Below are 19,430 nucleotides of genomic sequence, written 5' to 3' on the forward strand. Positions count from 1 at the left end.
CAATTCCTCTTGTAACTTAAACATCCTAATATAAAGGCTGAGTCCCTTGTATCCAATTTCCGATGAGACGATGATCCGAAAGTATTCTCATTTGTCAGAATCGAATCAGAATATTTTCGCGCCGAAATTCATCCGAAATTTTTAACTATCGGATAAAGATAAAATTATTTTAACTTTTTCCGACAAAACGGATGTTTTGTAACCTAATTGTATTCCAATAGTTTAACATCTGTACATTCAATTTATTAAAACACTAATTTTAATCGAAGAAGCTATGCTCGTAAAGTGAATAACACGATATTATATGTCTGCTTCTTTTAATTCGCAAAACAAAAAACAAAACGTACAATTCGACAAAGAAAATATTGGGTGAAATATTTAAGCAAATAAAGTGACAAGGGGATTTTAATAATCTATTGCAGGAAATAAAGCTAAATGATGTTGATAAATACTGCAATTATCTTAGAATGCCTAATTGCACATTTCGTAAATTATTAATTCTACTACGTTATCCATAATAAACCGAATAATTGAAAGCAGGAGAAGGGATTATTTCCAATGCGGAAATAATTACTTCTGTTGTTTTACCACGCAAAAGTGGTAAAACAGCAATTACAAGCCAAACATCCAAACAATAAACAAAAACCATTGACAGTTGATACAGATTTTCGTATCCGACAATCGCAACCATGTGCCTAGCTTACAAATAGCTACTACGAAAACAGATGATTTTCGTATGTCGGATGTCGGAAATCCGATACATGGGACTCCGCCTTAAGTATTTACCACATTTTTGTATTAACCTTGGTCAAAATTTTAAATTTCATGTTTTCTTTATTTTAAGTGGTTATATACTTTGAGGATAGCACTAATGATGGAATATTAATTCCGAAAACGTTCCTTGATGTAGTCCGATAGGGTGATTTAATATCAAACAACAATTTTATTCCTATTTTGAGTCCAATAATTACATTACGAACGCAGTATTTAATATTGATAATGTGAGCCATACGCCGTTATAGAACAATTCTAATGCTACACTATGTTATATATTTATAATCAGAAAATGCAGGGCTACTCAAAACTATAAAAAAATACAGTGTGTTCATTTTGAAATATTGAAGATGCATTTTATTGGGCACTCCCTGTATACAAAATTTGGTCTGTTGCTACATTGTTGGTCGGTACAGATAAATAACTTTTATTTGAAACTTTTTTTTGTATTCCCGAAATTAAGGTAAATAAGTGGGCGTCAAAATATAATGAGAAACCCGGTACAATAAAAATAAATATGTAATTTTTCTATTTAAACTAGGGGTTTAAACAAATTATTTCTTTTAAAAAGATCATCATCATCCAGCCTCAAGAGTCCACTGCTGAACATAGGCCTCTTCCTCATGTTTCCAACCCCGTCTATCTTGCGCCGCTCCGATCCAGTTTTTATTGAGTCTTCTTAAATCGTCAGTCCATCTTGTAGGTGGTCGACCGACGCTTCTCTTGTCTTCCCTTGGCCTCCATTCCACTAACCTCTTTGTTCATCGCCCATCTGTCATTCTGGCTATGTGTCCTGCCCATCTCCATTTTAGTCTGGCTATCTTCTCGATGATGTCAGTCACTCCGGTTCTTCTCCTGATGTCTTCGTTGGTTATTCTGTCCTAACCTAACCTAACCCTAACCTGGCCTAACCAACGAATAACCTTTTAAAAAGATGCTCACCCTTAAAACATTTGTAGGAAAGAAAAAACCTAAACCTTTCCTTCTCAGGAGCTGGAGGATTTTTTTAAAACGGCTTCCTAATTTTAAACTGTTTAGATATATTCTTGTTTATTGTTGCCCAAGACATTTCTGTAAGTATATTTTGATTTCTTTTTCGTAGTTAGTTCTCCCAGTGCCCCCAAAATAAGAGGAATCCTTATTCACGGCCTTGCTCTTTAACCAAAACAAGAGTAACCATTCGCAAACATTTCAGTTTATTTGCTTACTTTATCTTTAAGCCCAGGGATTGTTCAGTCCCCACTTTTAACCCCCTATTGACAAATATAATTGTTACAACTTCACGCGGAGAAGACGTCAAGTGAGAGCCTCGTTTCCAATGACTCTCAGGTGACAACCATTATTATGATAGTAGCCGCTTACAGCGGATCAGTGTGCTATAAGGAGGTCATGAAAGAGTCCCTGGAGAGCATTGGGACTCGTTCTAAACCTGGACCAATCCTCCTTCACGCAAAAATTTGTATGCCCAAAAGTTCCTACGGGTATGCAAGTCTCATTCAGGTCGGGAATTATTATTGTTTGTGTGTGTGTGTGTGTGTGTGTGTGTGTGTGTGTGTGTGTGATTTTCTGCTGTGATTTTCTATAGAAGTGAGACTGTCGGTAAAATAGTATCAAGCGCATCTTCAAGTGCTTCGGCTTGAATACTCTATTCTTTTGTTTTCGACAAAACTAAAGAGTACAGTTTGATAGTAATCATGAAAATGGTGACACAATAAGTTGTTTATTTACACGATGACTTAATGATTTTTTCAGAGTACTAAATTTCCTGGAGGTGCAAGAATAATGTAAATGTCACGAGACTAAAGTACCATAATCGTTTAAATGGAACGTTATCTCTGATATTGTCAGTTACACTCGTACAGTACACTCATATAAGCAGGTGTAATAAAATCTACTACGTTATCTATGTATTATCAGTTTAATTCTCGTCATAAGCAGTTTCGCAGGAATCATTATAAAAGCGTTATTGAAAATGAAGATATTTTTTTATCTTCAACTAATTTATCACATGTACTTGGCACTGCAAAAGAACGTTGTTTAATTCCCAATAAGATTATTTCAAAATTCTACTAAATAGACATGGACTTATATTTGTTCTACGACACGCTCTATACATTTCACTTAATTGACAGTTTTGTGAAACATCTTTCCTTAGAAGCAAATATACTGATAACAATACTGATATTTGAAGTTCATATAAACAAAAACATATTAAGTCGGCTTCTGCTAAGTCAATTCGGAATCTTCTCTTTACTAGGAACTTTTTTTGTGAAAGCAGGACTGCTGGCTCTACGTCTCAAGTCCCAACTTGGGGAACCTGGTAAAGTTACCATACCTATAATGTACCTTGTGTCAATATATAAATGACTTAATAGGCAAATTAGAAAACAAATAGTATCTGTCAAGGAATAATTGATGTAAAATAATATAAAGAAATAGAAGATTTTTTCAAGCAAGTGAAACATAAAGACAAATAATTAGGCATGAAAGTTATGGAAATAGCTGGACTATGGAAACCTTTGATCTTTGATGGTAAATAAAAACAATGGAATAAAATTAAAATCTTAAAAACAAAAATAAATACGGAAAAAATATTTCTTCTTCTTCTTTTTGTGTAGACATTACTCTATCTCTTTTTTAATCTACCTCCAGTAAGTTGTCGTTCCATCGTTTTCGTGGTCTTTCTACTAACCGTCTTCCTATTGGGAGCCGTCTCTTGCCATCTTTACTACTCTATTTGTTGATTTCGGCTTATATGATCGTTCTATTCTACTCTTCTATTTCTTCTTTTTCTCCTCTTTACATCTTAATCGTGTATCTGTACTTCTAGCTCTGTATCATAATATCTTACATCCTTTTTGTCCTCTCTGTGTCAGGTCGTGTTTCTGCCGTGTATGTTATTATTGGTCTGATAACTGTTTTGTAAATTATATTATTGTTTTATTTCTCCATATTGTTTCATTCGGGCATCCTGCGGCTCTTTTGCTCTATTCACTTGATCTTCCACTTCTCTTTCGAGCTTTACAGGAGAGTGTGATGCCTAGATATTTAAACTCCATCACTTGTTCTATTATCTGATCCTCCAGCTCCAATTAACATCTTTGTACATGTTTTTTGGTGAATTTAACTTGTTAAATTTTGTAGTGATTATATTAAATGGACGTTCAACGCCCAAATAGGCAATGAAAATTGCTTCAGAGAGGTTGTAGGTGCAAACTCAATATATGACACAACAAACAGTAATGGAAAATGACTAATTTAATTTAATTTAGCAGCAGCATTAAACATGGACATATGTCGCACCAGATATAAACACAAAGACATACAAAACTACAAAATGACCATAAGACCAATAGTAGTATATGCTGCAGAAACATTTAGATTACTAGCAAGAGGAGAAGAGCAGTTGAAACTTTTTGAGAGGAAGATTATCAGAAATATACTTGGACTAAAGAGGGAAAACGAAGAAGATTTAGAGCAATAAAAGCACAAAGAATTAGATGGTATAGACACATAATGAGAAAAGTGAAGAAGAATCCGTTAAGAGTTATAATGGAATGGATACCACCAGGTAAACGAACCAGAGGCAGACCTAAACTGGGATGGAGACAAAAAGTGGAAGAAGACTTAAGGAGTATAAAAATTAGAACTATAGAAAAGTCAATAAAAGAGAGAAAAGAATGGAGAAAAGTAGTGAAAACAGCAAAGTCACACCAGAAACTGTAAAACCAAACCCAGAATGGGATAACCCCCTACACAAAAAGGATCTTCAAGTGAAAACAGCTTCAGCTTCTCCGGGAGCGTATACTTCTATTTCGGTAGATATTTTTGATCGTTTTGATTATTCCTAGAATTATTTCTCTTGTGTGCAAAGTCCTTTAATTTGACCCTGTTAAATGTCTTTCTTTTAACCAGATACTTAATATAGAGGAAGAAAAAGAAAACCCGGAAGACGAAAGCTGCGAGGTAAGCGGAGCAGACGAGAGGGAGGAGGATCCACCAACGATCCTGGAAGTTAAAGACGCTGTAAACAAACTAGCCAGAAACAAATCACCCGGAATAGATAATCTCCCAGCGGAATTATATAAAGAAGGTGGCCACGATATCGTAATAGCGCTACAGCAGCTTATAAAAGAAATATGGATACAGAAGTCCTTTTCCAATGATTGGAATATTGGAATACTTTGCACCATACACAAAAAGGGAGATATCTTTGAATGCTCTAACCATCGAGGAATTACGCTCCTAAATGCAGCGTATAAAATATTCTCCAATATACTATGCCATCGTATGGCACCATATGCAGAGCGAATAATAGGACAATACCAGGCTGGTTTTAGAGGTGGTAAATCAACAATTCATCAGATTTCAACCCTGAGACAAATTCTAGAGAAAACACTGGAATACGGTGTAGACATGCACCACATATTTATAGACTACAAGGCAGCCTACGACTCTGTAAATAGAAGAGAATTGTTCAGAGCAATGATAGACCTAGGAGTACCAAATCAGTTGGTAAGTTTAACCAAACTAACCCTTAAAAAAGTTGAATGCAAAGTACGAATCCAGGGGGAACTCTCTGAACCTTTTAAAACAAATAACGGGCTACGTCAGGGAGACCCACTCTCCTGTATACTATTCAATCTAGCTCTGGAAAAAGTAATACGTACGTCACAAATTACAACTACCGGTTCAATATATAACAAATCTGTGCAAATCTTCGCATATGCTGATGATATCAATATTGTTGGGAGAACGGAAAACGCAGCACGAGAGGCGTACGTAGCATTAAAGGAAGCGGCTACAAAAATGGGTTTAATAATAAACACCAATAAAACAAAATATATGAAAATAGGTACGCAACCACAAACACTACGGCCACTTGTTATAGAAAATGACGTCATCGAAGTAGTTAACGAATTTGTATACCTGGGAACGCTCGTCAATACTGAAAATGACACTACCGCAGAGATAAACCGCAGAATTTGCACGGCTAATAGATGCTATTTTGGGCTTAATCTCCTTTTTAAATCTACAGTTATATCAAGAAATACAAAAGTAAAACTCTACAAAACAATAATACGCCCAGTCCTAACATATGGTTCAGAAACCTGGACTTTAACAAAAAGCAATGAAAACATGTTAGGATGTTTCGAAAGAAAAATACTAAGGCGCATCTATGGAGCGGTAAATGAAAATGGTGTCTGGAGAAGACGATACAACTTCGAACTATATAGGATATACCAGGAACCAGATATCGTAAAACACATAAAGATAGGACGTCTGAGGTGGATATGCCATGTAATGCGGATGGAGCAAACCGACCCAGCTAGAAAAACGCTCCTTGATAGACCTATTGGTCAAAGAAGAAGAGGAAGACCCAGAACAAGATTCCTAGATAACATCGATGAAGACATGAGAAATATGGAAATACGTGCTTGGCGGAGGAAGGCGATGGATAGGGACGACTGGAGAAAAATTCTTGGGGAGGCTAGGACCCACACAGGGTTGTAAAGTCAAAATGATGATGATGATGAAATGTCTTCTTAAGGTCCACAAAACATAAATATGCCGGCGATTTGTTGTATTCTACATTTACTATAATTTTTAAATAGTATTCACTAAAGGTCTCAAAAAATCTTTATTTCTTCATCTTCGGATGTGGCATACATTGCTATTCACGTGATATTACGTCGATGGATTTTGATATTCACTGTTAAGATATTTTCATCGATAATTTCGTAATTATTATTAATTGTATTTTTAAGTATTGTTTTTTTTTATGGATACTCCCTCTTTTTTCTAGCTCTTCTATTGATGCCCTCCTATACATACGATATTTATAAAAGAAAAAAGGTAGTACCACTGACTTTTTTATGTTTCGGTACGACTCATCACATCATTTTCGCGCTTCCTAATAAAATTGATTATATGTTGGAATATTTTTAATTTTTGAATAAAACGATATAAGTTGCACAGTAAATTTCTCTGAGGAGTAATATAGAGCTAATAGTTTTCTTCGTTCGTCTAACGATGTCTCTCTAACTGCCCATTTGCGATTTGCACTATAGAAAATGTCACACTGAGAGTGCAGTACTGGTAAGATACGGCAATGCTTTTCTTATGGAGAATAAACGCGCAGGGTTGTCGGTTTTCTCCAGCTGTTGATTGCTCATTGTCTCACAGGACCGGCTTGGATAAAATGCATCTGCCGGCAGTACGAGTAAAATATTTTATATCATGTATACGTATACAGTAGAATAAAAAGGCATTGATGAGTTATTGACAACGAAAACTATGAATTTTGCATATAAAACGTCAACATGAGTTATACAATTGAATCATATTTATAAGAGTAACATTTGAACACCCCTTTACAAGAACAACATACAATAACTGTAGTTTTAATGTTTTACATAAAATAGAAAAAACCTACATAATTTCTAGGAAAGAATTTGGAAACTTGGAAATGATATTATTTATAGATATTATAAATAATATTAAAATTTCCAATTCTTTCATAGAAATTAGATTTTTTCTGTTGTATGTAAAATATTAAAAATACTATTATGTTGTTTCTATAAATAGGTCTTCATTTCTTTTGTAAAACTTCTGCTACAAATTACCATCATTAACATAATCACCTAAATATGGCCATAAACTTGTTTGTCATAATTAGTATTTGATAAACTCCAAGCTTTCCCTATTTCACCCAATGAGAATATACAGCCGTTGTCTCTTTCTACTTTATACAGACTTCTGAAAGATATTGGATTTGTTTATAAGAAACGTGGCCGAAGAAGCATCATGGTGGAGCGAGAGGATATTATTCATTGGTGCCATAATTATTTGAGAACTATACGACGTTTGCAAAAAGACCATTGCAATATCATATATTTGGACGAATCGTGGGTTAATGTTGGCCAATCTATGAATTACGAATGGTGCGATACTACGATACAAAACAGTCGTGATGCTTTTCTCAAAGGTTTAAGTACTGGCTTAAAAGCACCTACTAAACGAGGTCCACGATATGTTTTATTGCATGCAGGTTTTTCAGGAGGTTTCCTTCCTGGCACACAGCGTGTTTTTCTGGCAAAGAAAAATGATGGCGACTATCACGATGAAATGGATGCCGCATATTTTGAGTCGTGATTTAAGGAGACATTAATATCAAATTTACCAAATAATGGTCGCAGGAATATCATTGTAATGGACAATGCATCGTACCACTCCCGTAAAGAGAGATTCCCTAACAATTCCTGGAATAAAGCTGCAATCAAGGAATGGCTAGTGGAAAAAGACATTTTTTTCGAGGAGTGTTATTTGAAATCCGAGCTATTAGAAGCAGCGCGTGCTTTTAAAGATCAATGTGATAAGTATCATCTTGATGAGTATTTTCACAACATAATGTTTATATTTTAAGGCTTCCTCCATATCACTGCGAATTGAATCCTATAGAAATGGTGTGGAACCAAGTTAAGCGATATGTAGGTACCCATAATACCACTTTTAAAAACAACGAGGTACGAAAGTTGATCGACGACGGTTTCGCACGCGTCTAAGAGCAAATTTGGCGCAATTATGTCACTCATGTTGTTGAGAAAACGGAAACTGAGATGTGGACTGCGGACAACCTGCAAGATTACTTAGACCAATTGATAATACACGCGAACACAGGGGAGAGTAGCGAAAGCGAATCCGACATCTCGGATGTAGAGGACGACTTTAGTATAATTAATTGAATATCTGTGAGTAACCTCGATTATTTTACACTGTATAACCAATAAAATGCATTTACCAGTCCAATCAGAGTATGGGCTGTTCGGATATTGGGCTAGGTGTACGGAAATCGAGTTCCCGGAGGTTCCACCCTGTATATTTATAGCTATCAAGAAATGTAATTTAAAATATATTTGTTAGTTTAATAAAGTATAAATATAATATAATGTTAAATAACTTACACTATAAACCTTATACCTGCTCATCTGGTCAAGTGTGGGCAAGGAAAACCATTATCCCATATGGAATAACACAAGGTTTCGCTGAAAACTACCAGGTTGCTATGCCAAGGAACTAGGTAAACTTATGTTGTGTGTAAAAAATGCGAGACTGCATTATGTTTTAACAAGGACAAAAACTGCACTTCAGATTTCCACAAAAAAAAATTTCATAGTAGGTGTTAAAATTTCGCAGTGATTCAAGTGCGCAACTTGTTTTTTTAATAACATAGCCGGGATTAAAAAATGGGCAAAGATTTTTCGATATTCCCGTTCCTGATAATTTTTCACATATTTACAAAAGAAAAAGTTTTTCTTGGATATTGGGCTGGGTGCACGGAAATCGAGTTACCGGAGGTTCCACCCGGTATATTTATAGCTATCAAGAAATGTAATTTAAAATACATTTGTTAGTTTAATAAAGTATACAGTTTTATAATAAAATTCTCGCTAAAAACTTAAGGTCTTTTTATTCAAATTCATGCCTCTTATTTGGCTACTTGAAGGCAATTATTTTATCAATATATTATTTTATAATAAATAACAGAGCCCGGCGTAGAGATCTGGGTACGGTTCTGTGACTATCACTTGGACCTGTTTGTATCGCCAAGCACAAGGCGTGGAATCCGGCAATTGTGCATTCCTATATTAGCCGTACTGCACTCTCGGTGTGACATTTTCTATAGAAGTTGTTTAAATGCACCGATAAAAAATATTAATTACTATTTAAATGGGAATAAGCCACAATTAAAGGTTAAAGTAAGTTTATTTAGGTTCCAAAATATCTACTGTTTTTGATGTGTTTTTTTCTAACATCGATCCAAATATACTCGAAAGAATCGTGTTAGCAAAGCGTTAAGTGATTTTATTAAATAACAAAATAACACAGAGGTTCAGTGTACAGAAACTAATAAATTTGCATTCCTGGTCATATGTTAATTATCTAAAGGTCAAGAAATACTATTTACATGTTAACAAAGAGTTAAAGAAATGTATAAGTACAGTGTAGTATATACTGATACACTTATAACAAATCCTAACATTAGCGAAATTGTACATACCGGACTGTAAAAAATGGAAGGTTTTTGACAGGAATATATAAAACTATTATATAAATCGATCTACAACATTCTACGATATTTTTCGATACCCAGTCGCCATTCATCGCTATCTCTCCATGCTTCCTCATCTAAGTTGATGTCCCTAATGTCCCAAATTTGACTATTAACGCGGATCTTAGAACTGGATATATAAATATATATATATATATATATATATATATATAAACGAAATCGAAAAACGGCCTCACAGCTTGAACACGCGCGATGACGCGAAACGATTGCCGGCAACATGGCGACCCCTTCTTCAGCGACCTCCCGCCCACACCGCTCAGGCCACGTCAGTTCAGACCACGTCAGCGCATACCGTTCCCGCGCATACAGCGAGTATAAAAGCAGCCACACAGGGCAAGACCGGTTGTCACTCGACACTGGGGAGTAGGCAGATTGAGACCTCAGTGCCGAGAGACAGTTCTTGCAATATAGAACACGATACTGGTACGTCTCGAGTGAGGGGAGTAGGCAGATTGAGACCCCGAACTCGAACCGAACCGTATCCCTCTTGATAATGGCTCCAAAATGGGTGCCGAAACGTCGAGTTTTAAATTCTCAACGCGGTTCTTCCCGAGAACTCAGTAATTTTCATTCATCTGACCGCGGAAACTTATCCGAACATTTTATTCGCCTCTACGGGGAGGAATTTTTCATTCTTACCAAATCTTTTTCTAATCTTCTAACACGCAAATACCGTCTTCTCTGTGATCTTGCTTTTCTTAAATCATGTCGTGACCATCAAGTCATTCCAAAATCTTTACAAGTTAAACATCACACCAAATCTTCATCAATTTCCAAAATTCTTAGAGCCACTGGTTTTTCGCTTCTTAGAAATTCAATTCATTCCACCCGACGCAACTTAGATACAACAAATTCCCAACTTCTTAAAACCTACAATGACATCCACTCTTTCAATATCCATCCATTATTATGGGACACTTTCGATCGTCTTTCTCACCAAAAAGCCCAACACATTTCTGACAACAAAACCCAAACCCAGAAACGCAAACTGGACCAACTTATCTCTCAGCAAAATCCACCGCCCGTTTCAAATCAACAACCTTCTACTGTTGTCCATAATTTCTCAGATATTCACATATCCGATTCAGCTACCAAAGCTCTGTCAAAAGGCTTCAATTTCTCTGTCACTCCTCTTTCCATTCCAACTGAGAAAATTATTTGTCAAACTGAAGAAGCTATTTCCCATCTTCCTTCCGACCAAGCCGAAGTTGCCAGACAAGATGTCGCCAGAATTCTCCGTACTTCCAAACCGCCACCTTCAAATATCAGTCTTTCAGAAAGACGTGCCCTCAAAGAACTTTACAACAACCCTGACATCGTCATCCTTCCGGCCGACAAAGGTAATGCCACCGTCATTCTCAACTCTTCTAACTATTTCGACAAAATGTCCGAACTTCTGAATTCCACAGAATACAAACATGTCCCAAATGATCCAACCACATATCTAGAAAAAACGACCAAATCCATTATAAATAAGTCTACTCTATCTCCAGACCTCAAAAAATCTCTTATACCCAGAGAAAAATCATCCCGAATTCCAAAGATATACGGCCTTCCAAAAATCCATAAGCCCAATGTTCCCCTAAGACCTATCGTCAGTGCATACAACTGCCCCACTCAGAAATTGGCAAAACATCTCGCTTCATCCTTACAACCATTAGCCGAAAACGCCTCGTCCTTTGTCAAAAACTCTTTTCATTTCATTGATCTTCTGAAAAACTTTTCTATTTCGCCCTCAGACATACTAGTCAGTTTTGACATTGTCTCTTTATTCACCAACATTCCCATCGATGAAACCATTTCCATCTTGGACTCTAAACATCAAATTCCCCAAGACACATTATCTCTTATAAAACACTGCATGTCTAATACATATATCACGTTCCAAAATCGTTTCTATCGTCAAATCAAAGGTGCCCCAATGGGATCGCCCCTCTCTCCCGTAATAGCAGATATATACATGGAACATTTCGAAACAGTAGCCTTGTCCTCGTCAAATCTCAAACCCACCTGCTGGTTACGGTACGTTGATGACACCTTTGTCATTTGGCCCCATGGTAAAGACACATTAGATCTCTTCCTCTCCCACCTGAATGGAATACATCCCAGCATTCAATTCACGATGGAAGTTGAGTCTGAAGCGTCTTTGCCATTCCTTGATGTTCTTATTCAGAAAAATCCACCTCACAGTTTTTCCTATTCCGTGTACCGGAAACCCACTCATACAAACCGCTATCTCAATGCCCAGTCACATCATCACCCCGCCCAACTTAATTCAGTCATCAACACTCTTATTTCCCGTTCCATAAGACTTAGCGACAACAATCACAGGTCATCCGAAATCAATTCAATAAGACAAACACTCCTACAAAACGGCTACCACAAAACCCAAATCAATAGAAGCATTCAAAAACTTCTAAACCCCATTCCATCCAAAAAAGAAACCTTGCCGCCGGATCAACCCAAAATCTTTCTACCTTTTATTAAAGGTGTCACTGACAAGATCAGTAGAACTCTTATCCCTCTTAATATCAAAACCATCTTCACCACTCACTCCAAATTGTCCAATCTCGTTAGATCCGTAAAAGACCAAATCCCCAATGAAGACCATGGTGTCTACGAGATAGCTTGTTCCAGTTGCCCACGTACATACGTAGGACAGACAAACCGACGAATCCATAACCGTATTTACGAACATTCTCTATCAGTCAAACATTCCGATACCACTTCAGCCCTAGCCCAACATCATATTCAGACAGGCCACAAAATAGATTTCGAAAAAGCAAAAACCATCGCTCCCATCCGCTCATTAAAAGCGAGAATCATTCGTGAAGCTATCGAAATCGAAAAACGGCCTCACAGCTTGAACACGCGCGATGACGCGAAACGATTGCCGGCAACATGGCGACCCCTTCTTCAGCGACCTCCCGCCCACACCGCTCAGGCCACGTCAGTTCAGACCACGTCAGCGCATACCGTTCCCGCGCATACAGCGAGTATAAAAGCAGCCACACAGGGCAAGACCGGTTGTCACTCGACACTGGGGAGTAGGCAGATTGAGACCTCAGTGCCGAGAGACAGTTCTTGCAATATAGAACACGATACTGGTACGTCTCGAGTGAGGGGAGTAGGCAGATTGAGACCCCGAACTCGAACCGAACCGTATCCCTCTTGATAATGGCTCCAAAATGGGTGCCGAAACGTCGAGTTTTAAATTCTCAACGCGGTTCTTCCCGAGAACTCAGTAATTTTCATATATATATATATATATATATATATATATATATATATATATATATATATATATATTGTTGTGATCTGCTTTATGATGTTTTATTATTAATTAACACTAATTTAATTAATCCAATTATTTACTTAATTAATTCACTAATTTATGCAGAGTCATACAAATCAATTACTATAAAAATTTCTCAGGGTGCCTTTTTAATTTTACTTTAATCAGTTTACTTTATATATCTCTTCTAGTGGGTTCAGTATCTCCTAGTTGCTCATAATCGGGATAGAACAGGAAACGGAACTAACATTAAAACAACGTAAATATGCACACACATTATTATTTATTTTCAATAAGCAATAACGATGAATATTAATAAATAACCTTTGTGGGCAATTATCTTTCCCAACAAACTCCTATACTCTAAATTTAATTTTAATTACAAACTATCTATTGATCTGTTTTATAATAATATCTACTAAAAAAGATGACCATATAAAAATATAATTTATTCACAAAAAAAATAACTCTTTGAAACTTGGAATCTTAGTTCGTATGCTTATATTTGATTTTATCTTTAGAATATCTTAAAGTTTTCTTTCATTCAAATTATTTGACTGACCTTTGTTTTTTTTACACCAATGATATCTCCTCTCGATCAAACCATAGTTCCTTCCTTGATTGATTATGTCCGGCTACCATCAAATCTTTCTCGTTCTCTGCATCGATCCAAACCGCATACCAGCAAACTACTCCTCCGAAAACACAAGCCCAAGCCTCTTTTGACCGGTACTCTTTATTCACAAATTCTCCTTTCTTTCTCAATTATATCTCGTGGACTATGCAGACTCAAAAGAGGTATTAATCTTCTCGATTTTGATCTGCTCTCAGCTTCCACCTTTTTCACTAACAAACGAAAACACTGGTACTCAGATTGACTACACGAAAACAAGTCTTCTCTTCTGGTCTGCCGGTAACATAATAATCTTTTCAATCTCCCCAGACAACCTTCTCCACTCTCTCATTCCCCATCATTCCTTTTTAACCAATCATAAGCATTCATCTTTCCCACTAATTTTCGATTTAGAAAATTTCCAACATAATATTTAAAACAAATAAACTACTTTCACTCAAATTACTTTTCAGAAACCATTAACAATTTTGCCTTTTTCAACAGAAATAAAGTTCCAAATTCTTGTTATCTCATATCTAAATCTAATTCTTATTTACTTTTGAAAAATGCCCACCGCAAAATACAATTACAAGTTTATTCTTAAATCTATAATTATACGAGTTTCCATTGTCCTTTCACTATTCACTCAGTCTTTCAAGGAAAAACTCGTCCAGGTACCGTCACGGAACAATGTCTTCTCTTATTTTAACTATTACAAATAAGTACAGGGTTGTATTTTAACTTATATGCCCGCGGTATATTAAAATAATAAAAAAACTCTTTATTCTATTTCTGATCGATACACTGATCCATAACAATATATATATATATATATATATATATATATATATATATATATATATATATATATATATATATATATATATATATATATAATGGCTATACAACCCAGCATGGGATTAAACCGCGGATGCTTTCTAGATCCTATTTCTTGGGTGGATCACTCCCTTCTGTTTATGTTATTTTCTTGACGATATCTCTCCATTTTTTCCTGTCTTTAGTTTTTCCTCTTCATTCTCTGACTCCTGCCCTTTGGAGGTCTTCTTCAACTTCTTGCAGCCACTTTGATCTTGGTCTTCCCCTTCTCTTTCTTCCTCCTGGATTCCATTCTATTATTGCGTATGTCACTACTTCATCTCTTGCTCGCCAAATGTGACCTAACCATCTAACTCGGCATTGCTTTATTTTAGTCACAATGTCTTCCTTAAGTTGTTCCTTAATCTCTCATTTTGCTCTGTTCTGATTGATCCCAGTATGATGCTCATAATCTTTCTCTCCGCTATTATTAAGTCTTCTTCATATTTTTTGACCATCGTCATTGTTTCTTCTGTATATAATAATATTGGCCTAATTATGGTGCTTTAAATGTTCATCTTACTTTTCTTAGTCAGTATTTTGCTTTTAAGTAATCTTTTGTTTGCAAAATAAGCTTTATTCGCTGCTAATATTTTTTCTTTTATTTCGGACTTCCTTTCTCTGGTTTTGCTTATTGTAACTCCTAGGTATTTGAAGTATTCTACTTCTTCAAACTCAGAACTACCTATTTGGATTTTTTCTTTCATTGGCTTTTTCCTTAATCTTAATATTTTTGTCTTTTCTTGATTTAATCTTAGTCCGATTACCTCTCCTTTCTCTTTTATTTCTTCTAGCATTTCTTTCATTATTTTCCTGTTAACTGCAATAATAGCAATATCGTCTGCATATGCGATTATTTGAACACCTTTTGTTCTTAGATTTCCTTTATTTATATTTCGTAGTATATTTTCTGAGGCTAGATTAAATAGCGTTGTTGATCTCCTTGTTTCATCCCTTTATTACTGAATTCGTTTGTCTCTCCTCTTTGTGTCTTTATGCTAATTTTTGTAGATCTCATTGTCATTTATATTAATTTTCTGAGTGTATGTGAAATTTTTAATTTTTTAAGTGCTATCAATAATCTTTTCCTTTTAATTGAGTCAAATGCCTTTTTGAAGTCTATGAATAACATTTCCAATTCTAATTTATATTCATTTACTTTTTCCATTATTTGTTTTATTGTGTGTATTGCATCTATTGTATATCTTCCTTTTGTGAATCCACATTGGTACGGTCCCACTGTCTTCTTTGTGATCTTTAATAACCTCCTTTTTATTATTGATATTGATCAATATTTTATATGTTGTATTTAGTAACGTTATTTCTCTATAATTTTCACAAATTTGTTGGTCTCCCTTTTTATGTATTGTTATGATCTGCCCTACCTCCCAGTCCCCTGCCATTTTCTCTTCTATACATATATTTTTTAATAGTGCCTATTTTTCCTCTCAGATCTCTTCCTCCGTATTTTATTAGTTTCATATTAATTTCATCTTTACCAGGGGCTTTTCAATTTTTGCTTCTCTGTATTACTTTCTCCAATTCCTCTAATGTTGGTTCTTTTGAAATTTCGATGTCTAGTTCATCTACTTCGTCTGCTTCTTCTTCGTGCACCGTTTTTTCCTCATTATTCATTTCTTCCCTTGTTGTTTCCTCCGTCAAGAGCTCTCTATAGTAATCCCTCCATATTTGCTTGTATCTTGATCCTCTATTATCACTGTTCCCTCTTTATTTTTTATTCCGTTTGGTTTGCCTTTGTATTTTTTGTTTTGTTCTTTAATCTTTTTGTAAAAATTTTTCGTATTTCTGTTTGTACTTTTCTGCTCTGTTTCCTGCATTTTTTCGTCTACTCATCTTTTTGTATTTTGCCTTATCACTTTCTTAGCATTCTTTCTTAATATTTCATATTCTTCTCTGTTTTCCTCTTTATCTGTTCTTAGCTATTTAATCCTAGCTTACACTTTTTTTCCTGTCATTTCTCTACATTCTTGGTTATACCATCTGTTTTTTGTTTTATCCTGACTTTTACCTACTTGCATATTTGCACGTTCTTCTATTGATTTTTTGATTATCTCTCATTCTGTGTTTATATCTTCTGCTTTATATTTCTTTTTTGAACTGTTTTTGAACTGTTACTGGCTCTTCATATTTTTTTCTTACTGCTTCATTACTTATTTTATTGACATTCTACCATTCTACTTTTTATGTTGGTTTTTCTGTTTTGTTTCAATTTTAACTTTTTGTCTTATAGTGGCTGTGATCATGTAGTGGTCTGAATTTACACACGCACGTCTAAATGTTCTTACATCTTTTATTGAGGATTGTTTTCGTTTATTAATTCTGTTAAATTGGCTGACCAATTTAGTAGCTGGCTATCTCCGTGCCATACTATCTGTTCTATATTTTTGTACTACTACTACTACTAAGGATTTCCACAGTTTTCACTGTCTTCCTTCACTCAACCGTTTTCTCCAATTTTCCCTGTCATTCCAGTCTCCATCTCGCAGGGTTCTTTTCTCCATAGCCTCGTCGATTTCATCTCTGAATGACCTTCGGGGTCTTCCTCTCTTTCTTCTTCCAATCGGGCTCCATTCTGTGATTTTGTTTATCCAGCGTCCGTCTGTCCGCTCTTCTGACGTGGCCGTACCAGGATAGTCTCTTCTCCTCTATATAGTCGATTATGTCTGATTGCACTCCCATTCTCCGCTTAATCTCTGCGTTTTCAATTCTGTCTCTTTTTGTAAGTCTACAGCTTCTCCTCGGGAACTCCATTTCTACTGCTCTTATTCTACCTCTATTTCTCTCCAATCGGGCTCCATTCTGTGATTTTGTTTATCCAGCGTCCTCTGTCCGCTCTTCTGACGTGGCCGTACCAGGATAGTCTCTTCTCCTCTATATAGTCGATTATGTCTGATTGCACTCCCATTCTCCGCTTAATCTCTGCGTTTTCAATTCTGTCTCTTTTTGTAAGTCTACAGCTTCTCCTCAGGAACTCCATTTCTACTGCTTTTATTCTACCTCTATTTCTCTTGTTTATTGTCCAGTTTTCGGACCCATATGTCAGGATACTTCTTGTCAGGGTGTTATATATTCTCTTTTTTGTCTTTATCGTAATGTTCTTATCCCACAACACTGAGTTTAGTTGTCTTATACAGTTTCTTGTTTGTCTCAGTCTGTTGTTTATATCTTCTTCTGTTGTTCCCTTCTTCTTCTATATTTTTGTGTTGTGGAAAAAAATGAGTAAAGGCTACTTATCTTGTTAAGTATTTATAAGCCAAAAATTTTGACACCATTAAAACTCGAATTAGAACTCCAATCGAATGTAAAAAGTTGCACGGCGATTCATCTTGTTACGGAATATTGGTAGGTTTAATGTGTTGTTTCTTCGACTGTAAATAAGATTGTGAGAAACGCTAACTCAGTGTATATTTATTTAATAAATTAGTAAAGATTTGTTAAGATAAAGTGTGGCAATTAGGGTATTGTTAACCTAAATCCTTTTAATTACCAGGTACTATATTTTTACAACATTAAATATAAATTATGAAACAAAAATATATTATTTTAATATTTAAAGATGGGTGTATATCTGGACCTAGGTATTAACCCGGCGACTGTGTGGTGAAATTTTCTGACAGGGGCTGTATGTTGGGAAAATTATCACCCCATTTTTTTTATTTATAAAATTGAGAAAATATTTTATTTTTACATGCAACCTTAAGATTTTAAATCATGTTTATATTGTTATATAATCTTTTTCAAAGTTAAATCATTTAAAAAATTTCCGTTAAAAATTCAACGATTTAAAAAATATACTAAAATTTAGTTTATATTTAAACCACTACCACAATTTTTGTTACCAACATTTTTATTAGAGATATAGAATAAAAAAAATACAAATTTTATAACTATGAACTTTTGTTTAAATAGCATAATTAACAATTATTTGCACATTTAGAACAAAAATATACACAATGTTCAAGACAAAGAAAAATGTCACATTTCACACATTTTTTTTGGCCCTTTCTATCCTTTCCACGGAGACACACTCCACATCTGGATGTTGTTCGTTGTTTCTTGTTTGGAGGTCCTTGAGAGTCCTCTCCGCTATCATTTCTTTTTAGTTTCGCTCTTATGTCTGATGGTATTCTTTGATTGTTACCTCTTTTTTCAATATATGGTTTAATTAGAGCCAAACCAAGTTCTTTTAAAAAATATCTACGTTTTAGTTTTTCAGTTGGCTTGTTATGTTGATAAATAACATAACTATTTATTCCTGCATTATTAAGCAGTGAAAAAAAATTGTTAGAGGCCATCGCTTGCTATTACGAGACACATTATATAACGCAAACATTTCGTCAACCATATCTACGCCACCTTTTGTGTGATTATAAAAGTCTATAATCTCAGGTTTATTTGATTTGTGGTCAAATTATGTATCATAATGAAGTGAAGAAGTTACTAACACTATTTTATTTTTCTTCGGGACAAAGGACACCAAAGAAATGTCTTTTTTTTTATCCGAAAATTGCGTGGTTTTCAGCTCTGTTTTTGGAATTCAAAAAGATTGTCGGTATTTTCCTGTCCCTACTAATTCAAAAAGATAAAAGCCAAAGGGAGAAATAAGCCAAAATATCAAGAACTACAAAGTAGAAGTAAAGTGGAGATAAACAAGGTCAAGGAAAAGTAGTTAACAGATCAATGTATACAAATAGAAGAGTATGACAGAAAATATGACA

Source organism: Diabrotica undecimpunctata, chromosome 9 (assembly GCF_040954645.1).
Source record: "Diabrotica undecimpunctata isolate CICGRU chromosome 9, icDiaUnde3, whole genome shotgun sequence".
In the NCBI taxonomy this organism is placed as follows: domain Eukaryota; kingdom Metazoa; phylum Arthropoda; class Insecta; order Coleoptera; family Chrysomelidae; genus Diabrotica; species Diabrotica undecimpunctata.